The 8,253-nt window shown below is 37.8% G+C and overlaps 1 non-coding gene across 1 annotated transcript; it reads right to left on the reverse strand.

Annotated features, from left to right (window-relative positions):
- Positions 1-5,739: 5,739 nt before the first annotated feature.
- LOC145110324 (small nucleolar RNA R71) lies at positions 5,740-5,846 on the reverse strand. The gene has a single exon (XR_013709707.1). It is a non-coding gene; the product is annotated as a small nucleolar RNA R71 (small nucleolar RNA).
- Between the last annotated feature and the right edge of the window lie 2,407 nt (positions 5,847-8,253).

Consider the following 8,253-nt stretch of genomic DNA (forward strand, 5'->3'; position numbering starts at 1 on the left):
TTGTGAATGATTAACTATTTACTTAAAACATTTTTCATAACGATCACCTTAATATTCGGAAATGATTAAAATTCTATTTATGAGACTACATCTATTAATAAGAATTATAAAGTAAATATCAATGTTTTATAAATAACGAGTTCTATATGCAAAATAATTTTGACTTAAAGTTGTTTTAAATCAAACTCATCTTTCATATTGTTATCTTTATTATATAAATGACATTCACATATTCCAACTTCAAGAAATGGATCTTTGAAGGAAAATAATGTAGTTTATTTGACATATGTAAATCTTATTTATATATAAAGGATTCCTAATGATATTTTCACTAAGTAGTAGAGAAAATAAATTATTAAGGAATTATACATGGTTACACATGACTTCCTTTCTATTAAATGTCTAAGATTTAGAACAAAATACCAAATCAACTTTATTAATAACTATAGTAGTCCAATTATATTTTACATTGTAAAGCATAATTGTGAAATCTTGGTTTAAGTTTTCAAGTATAAAGTTGAGATACAAACCGGTAAAGACTATCTAAGGCCTTAATGATAATAAAGGATGAATTAAATCTTACTTGGTATGATTTTCTTTCTAATCGGTAGAAATATCCTCCTTTTATTTCCTTGGGATAATACCTAGAACACTATCAATTGTACCTTGAGTATAAACACCAACTAACTATTAGATATAACATTTTCTTCATAAGATTTCGTATGGAAAGGCTCCATCCCTATCTTCTTAAATGTTTTATGGATTTGAAGTCTATGTTGGACTAAAGCTTCTAAACCCAAAATCTACTAAATACATATTTGTACAATACTCTAAATGTGGCTTAGATTATTATATTCAAACCCATCAAGAATAAGTTCTCTTATTCCTCTGATAGCTGAGTTATCAGAAAACAAGCTTCTAATGACAAAGTAAGTGGGACGTACATAGAACTTGAAGCAACTCAAGAACCATTACTTGATGTAGTTATAGTTGACACTAGTTTTAACAAGGATTGTTAAACTTCAATAATAACTATTCACAAACACAATGTAACATCCGGACTTTCAGGTATTTTATTGTGTGATTAATCTTGAGATTTATGGTGTGGCTCGGCGAGTTGTGATTCCAACTCGTCGAGTAGAGTCGAGTGTCCACGTGGGATTAATGAATGGACTCGACGAGTCAGAAAGTCGACTCGCCGAGGAGGTGCTGGGCAGAGAAACCCTAATTTCCCGGGGTTGGGGCCTATATAAGGGAACTTATAGCCCCATTTGCGCCTCACCAGTCACCCTACTTCCTTGAGAGAAACACTAATCGTCCATTTGAGCTAGAGAGTGAGAAAGAGGCTAATCTTATGGATTTTAGTGCATTGTTGAAGGAGAAGTGGAGAGCATCAAATCTTGGTTCAAGAGGAGGCATCGGATCTAGAGGTTTTTCAGAGTTTTGCTTCAGTTGGAGGTAAAAGATGCTAACTTGGTCATTTCCTTATGAAGATTTTGGTTTAGGGAGTTTCTAGGGTTTCTACCATTCTTTTTGGTATCATTGTGATCTTTGAACATGATTGAGGTTGAAACCTCAGATCTGAGTTGTAGGAGGCTTTGTGAGCCCAAAGACCCGAACTTTATTCAGTTAGAGACAAGACCTTGAGCATGTAACCTTTGTTAGAACTTGTATTGGCATTATGGAGCAAGTATGCCATGCATGAACGTAAAGATCGAAGCTTTACGTGACAGTCGAGCCTTGGGAGGCTAGATCTAGAGCTTAGGGTAGTAGATCTGCCTTAAAACGTTTGAATGAGAAAACAGACTGAAGGGACTCGCCGAGTCCATGAACTGACTCGACGAGTTGGTTAGGGTTTGTCCCGATGAGTTTGATCATGCGATAACTCGGCAAGTTGGGGGTCAACTCGACGAGCTGAGCTGGACTTTCTTGAGACTTCTGAGGAAAAGAGGGAACTCGACGAGTTGCATGAGTGCACTCGACGATTCGGGTCAAACAAGGACTGTTGACTCGAGTTTGACTTCTAGTTGGTCAAACCTGAGTAATGGAGACCATTGAAGGGTAAAATGGTCTTTTACCCACTTCCGGAGTTAGTGAGAGAAAGAGTAACCTTTGGTTTACTTAGAGTTGAGAATCGAGTATTAATTAGAGAATATTTACCCTATGTGTTAGGCGGTGGCTAGTTTGAGATTCGAGTACAGGGATAATTGCTTGCGTGCCTCGAGGTGAGTCTTCTCACTATACTTTACCATGAGTGGTATTTGTGTGTGTGACTGAGATGTCTCTTGTGTTTATCTGTGTATTGTGATATCCTGCATTAATTCTTTGTGATATATGATGTGTATTACTTAGAGCCTACATAGTTAGGACCGGAGGGTGCATCAGAGTTGTGGGACTAGAGGGTCCCACAAAGACACATTGATCGGAGGGTCTTACAGAGTTATAGCCTCGAGTGGCGAATGTGTTGAATGCGGTATTTTGGGGAACTCACTAAGCTTCGTGCTTACCGTGTTATGTGTTATGTGTTTCAGGTTTCTCTGGATCGCGGGAAGGCACCGGCTTGATTGTACACACCAGTAAAGGAGTTATGTTTTGAGGATCCTGGATTTGAATCAAACAATTATGGAGTTGCGATTTGTAAATTAAATAAATGATATTTTTGTGAAATGTGTTATGAGAATTATGCAATTTTAAATAAAAATTTTATTTGAAAATTTACGGTGTTACAGTTGGTATCAGAGCCTTGGTTTGAGGGATTCGGATACACCTTCGGGTATGTCTGGAATCAAACTGAGGATTTGAGAAAGATTTTCAAAAGAGATAAATTTTTATAAAATGAGAAAGAGTTTAAGAGAAAACGAGTTGGAGCGGTGTGTACAATCAGCCAGAGCCCGAACGGTGATTTCCCAAAATACCCTTACTTTTGTGCTATGAGATATTTATGAGATGTTATGCATGTTAGAGATAGGCTAAGTATTTCATATTTTAGGACTAGAGTTTCCTGATTTGTGATGCCTTAGCCTAGGAGTTGCTGCTATCTGTGATGTGCTTTTGAGTATGTGCTGAGTAAGAGTATCTAGCAGGAATCGCCTAGAGAGAGAGTTCTGAGTCGAGAGATAATCTAGGAGAGATACCTAGATGAGCATTTAAGGAGTCTACTGAGAAGAGTATTTAGATACCTCGAGAGGTAGGATTGCCTGGGTCGGCGATGTCTTTTGAGTTGTGAATAGAGCAAAAGGAATTATATGCCAGAGTGGCCTTATGTTTTAGTGGAGGTTATTCGATGCCTGAATGCCACTTGCTTCGTGCTTTGTGGAACTCTTGATGATGGGAGTCAGCTACTAAGTGGATATGACGATATTCAGGAGGTAGATGGTTGGTGATATTTGCATATTTAGCCATATATTTAGTATAGATTTTTATCAATTATTAGCTAATTATTTGCATATTATGGACAAAAGGTACTTAATATTGTTCAAATTATATTTTCAGTCCAAAAAAGAAGCTCGGAAGCAAAAGGAAGCAGGAGACATGAACGAAAGCTCGGGAACGAAAGAAAGAAGGAAAAGGCTTAATTCTGAAGCTACTCGGCGAGTAGGGTCGTCTACTCGATGAGTAGACACTAAGGTTCGCGAAGAAATACGAGAAGTCCTTGCCGCATACGGATTCAACAAAGGGACTCGTCGAGTCAGTTATCTACTCGACGAGCAGCCCTTGTTTTGAGAAAACTATAAATAGACTTCACAAACCCGAATTGAGGACTCTCTGGCTTTTTGGAGAACTTACTTGGCGACTAAGGAACTTGATGGAGATCAGAAGAACGTGTGAAGAACCCTAATCCTTCATTCTTAAGAGATTAGGGCACTTTAGGTTTAATTTTCCACTCTACCTTTGAGTAGAATTATGTTAGGTTTATTTGAATTCGTTTTTAACCTTCCATACACTGAAATCATGAACTAATTTCGTTAGTTTCTGTTTGGGGAAGACAATTTTGTTATGGTTTAATTTACTCTTTTGATTAATTGTTAGTTGGTGATATTGTTAAATTAAGCTTGTTAAAGACCCTTATGCATTAACCATAACTATTTTCTGTTAATTGCTAAGTGATTAAGCTGCATGAACATCTCTTAATTGCTTATCTCATATAATTTATGTGAACACAATACTATATGCCTAGGAATAATAAACATGAAACTAGGATTAATTAGAGAATGGGTAAATTAATGTGTGAGCTTGTATGATACACCATCAACAAGCGGTTAATTGAATCACCAAACTTAATTAGCTAGCTACAAATCTTATTTAACCCGAATAATCAACCTAGGAAATCTATTAGTTTAATCAACTGGCCGTTGTTTGAATTGGTATGTTTTCTAAGGATTAGTAATAGCGAACGCGAATCTAATCACTAGAGTCGGTAACCAATAACAATCAATCTATTATATTATCATAAAAATTAACCATAGGAGTAAATAAGTTGAACCTAAACAGAAACCCTTTTTGATCATTGAATTTAGTTTGTTTTTACGTGTTTTCGGCTTTTAATTGAGTAGTTAAGTTTTAGTTAAGTTTCTAGTCTTGCAAAACTAGAGAAACCCCTATTTTCTATTACTTGTTTTTAGTTAATTCTAGTTTTTAGTGTTAATTTTCCGTTCCCTGAGTTCGATACCCTATTTATTTAACTACACCACAATTGATAGGTCCACTGCCTTTGTGTGTCAATTTTATAATTAAAAGTAGGATTAAAATTAGTTGAGTTTACACACATCAAGTTTTTGGCGCCGTTGCCGTGGAACGGTTCAAAAAATTAGCACTAATTTCTAGTTTTATCGATCCTTTGTGTGAGATTTATCTTGCACAAAGTTATTTTTAGGTAATTTAGTTATTAGGATTAGTTTTCATAGTTTTCTATTTTAGAAATTTAATTAGAATTTTTTCTGTTTCTACGTTGAACTCGCTGAGTTCAGTCGACGCTACTCGGCAAGCCCAGCGCTGTTTCACAGTTTTTATTTTTATTTTCTTTTTGTTCTTTTTACGCGTTTTTCTTACTTTGGTTGCAGTTGTTACATGACCTGAGGATCCAATACGTCTTTGGTTCCTCCACTTGAAGACCCGGAGTCCGCTATAAAGAAGAACAAAGGAAAAGCCGTTGGAGAATCTGCTTCTTCAAAGAACTCACCTTTGAAGAATCTCAAATCCGTTTTTAGCAAGAAAAAGAGCAGCAAATCAGGAGCATCCAGCACCTCTTCCTTGGCAAACGAAGACCCAATCAAGGAAGACATCGTGAACAAGTCCGAAAGAGAAGAAAGCGAATTTAAAGAAGGTAGCGATCTAGAAGGTGACTTTGACAACACCATGGCGAACATCGATGAAGTTCCCATGGGCGAATGGAAGAAGAGGATACGGGATGATACCGGCTCGGGACTTGTGTAACCCGTAATTCCCGCGACTGCCACTTTTGAGCTTAAGGGTCACATACTTGCTCAACTCAAGGAGATCCCCTTCTACGGAAAAGACCACGAAGATGCCTATAAAAACTTGGATGAAGTCAATGATGTAACTGATTATTCTAATGTTCCAAATGTGCCTCGCGAAACCCAGCTGCTTCGTATGCTTCCAGTTACATTCAAAGGTGCTGCAAAGGATTGACTCAAGTCACTCCCTCCCGGATCCATCACTACATGGGCTAAGATGAAGGAAGAATTTATTGACCAGTTTTTCCCACCTTCGAAAATAGCCAAGTTGAAGAAAGCTATTAACAACTTTGAACAACAAGCTGGAGAGTCCCTTTATGAGGCATGGGAGAGATACAAAAGTCTACTAAGGAATTGCCCACATCATGATCTTAATAGCCAACAAGAAGTCTCCATTTTCTATGATGGAGTCAATGTAACAACTAGGCAGCTCCTTGACTCGCAAGGACCCCTCACAAAGAAGGCACCCCCGGTGATCAAAGAACTAATTGAAGAATTCTCTAAGCATTCTAGAGAATACCACAATCCAAGGAATGATATGACCAAGGGATCAACTTATGCAGCTTCTGAAGATTTGTCGGCAGTTATGGCAATGTTGAAAACCATGGATAGGAGGATGGATAAAATGGATCAAACAATCCATGCTATTCGGGTAGGATGTGAGAATTGCAATGGGCCTCATCTAACTAGAGATTGTGATTTGGACGAGAACGGGAATAAGAAAGTGCAAGTATGCTATTCTAGTGGTGATAGATTTGATGACGATTGGCGAAAACCTAAGAAAGAATGACTTTCTTATGATGAGTACAAGAAAGCGAGGGAGGAGAAATATAGACAAAAGGCAAGGGGTTTTTACCAAAAGGAGGAGCCGGTACAAGAAAAGAAACCAAATCTAGAAGAAATGTTCAATAAATTTGTGGCTGCATCCGAGAAAAGACACAATGACCACGATGCTGCAATACAAGATACAAGAACAATATTAAGGAATCAGCAAGCATCTATTCACAACATTGAGAAGCAGCTGGGCAACTTGCCTAACAAATGAATCAAAGAACACTTGGTGAACTTCCGAGCAATACCGAACAAAATCCAAAAATGGCGCATCTAAATGTGATAACCACTAATTCTGACAAAATTTTCACTCCTTTGACTTCTATTCAGAAGAACCCAAGTAAGGTGCAAACAGAAGAGGAATTTGAAAGGAATTCGAGCAAACCTGACTCGACTCGCCGAGTCGGTATAATGGACTCGACGAGTCCGAGAGCTGATGAGAAAAATTGTTCTCTTTTGAAAACTTACATGCCCCCTCTGCCATTTCCAATCCGAGCCATACCAGATGAGCAAATTCAACTGTATAGAAGATTTATGGAGCAAGTGAGGACCCTTCAAGTGAACATTCCATTTGTTGAAACAATACTTCAAACGCCAAAGTATGCAACTTTGATTAAGAACCTCTTCACCACTAGACAAAATATGGAAAAAGTTGCTGAAGTCTTGTTAAATGAGCTGCCAGAAAAGAGGGGTGATCCGGGAAGCATCTCCATACCTTGTCAATTTGGGAACATAATCTCTACTCATGCGTTGACCGATTCGGGTGCAAGTATTAATCTAATGCCATATTCTTTATTCAAAAAGCTAAATTTTCCGGAGCCAAAGCCGATTCGTATGAAAATCCATTTAGCCGATAAGACAATAATAAATCCACGCGGAGTATGCGAAGATCTTCTCGTCAAAGTCGATAAATTTGTGTTTCCCGTGGACTTTGTAGTGCTGAACATGGAAGAAGACCCTAAAGTTCCAATCATTCTTGGAAGACCATTTTTGAATACCGCTTGTGCAATAGTCAATGTGTGCGAATCTACACTAACACTAAGGGTAGGGAATGATTCAGTGGTGTTTAAAGCGGAACAAGAAAAAAAGAATGAAGGGATGAAAAACAGGGAATTTTCCTTAGTGGATTTGGATGATGAAGTGTTAGAAAGAGAGCTTGCACTTTTACAAGAAGAAAATCCAAACAAATTTATACTATCTTCTGAAGGGAATTTCGATGCTGGAGAAGATTTAAAGGAAATAGAAAGGTTGTTAGAGGAAGCTGAGTCAAAAGAAACAACAAAAATTGTGGAAACATCACAGACTCGCCGAGTCACATCGACTGACTCGACGAGTCCGATCAAGAACCTCAAGAATCATGAAGATCTTAACTTGCTTCTTACAATTTCCCTTTCTGATCTTAACATGTGCACTTCTCCTGATCCTATGGGAAGTCCAATAGAAGAGGTTGAGATTGTGGAAAGCTTTAACTTCCAACACGCACAATTGGCTTACCTTGACACGATGATAAAAGAAAAAGCGATTCAACTTGACGAGAGGGTAAGTTTGGGAGAAAAGGAGAATGTAAGGGCTTGGAATAATGATGAGAATAACTCATCCATTGAGTCACTCATGGCTAATTGAGAGATCGAGTCAAATACAATCAAGAGAACCAAACCTAGAGCCCGAGTTTCTACTAATTATGAAGTATGTGCATTTGAACCACCAGATTATTTAGAAGATAAGTAAGAATCCTTAATATCAAGTGAAGATAAGGTGGCGACTATACGGGAAGTCAAGATTGACAAAGAAGGAGTACAAAAGATGGGTCCAAGGAACGGGGTGAAGAAGAAACAGGTTGGGAAGCGGATCAGTTATGCTATACAAGAGGATGCTGCGAGGAAAAGGAGAGACGAATTGAGACGAGCGTATAAAAGAAAGATATATGCTTAAAAGACAAAGTTTAAAC

The sequence above is a fragment of the Lactuca virosa genome, chromosome 4 (assembly GCF_052849685.1).
Source record: "Lactuca virosa cultivar CGN04683 chromosome 4, Lactuca_virosa_CGN04683_v6, whole genome shotgun sequence".
Lineage (NCBI taxonomy): Eukaryota > Viridiplantae > Streptophyta > Magnoliopsida > Asterales > Asteraceae > Lactuca > Lactuca virosa.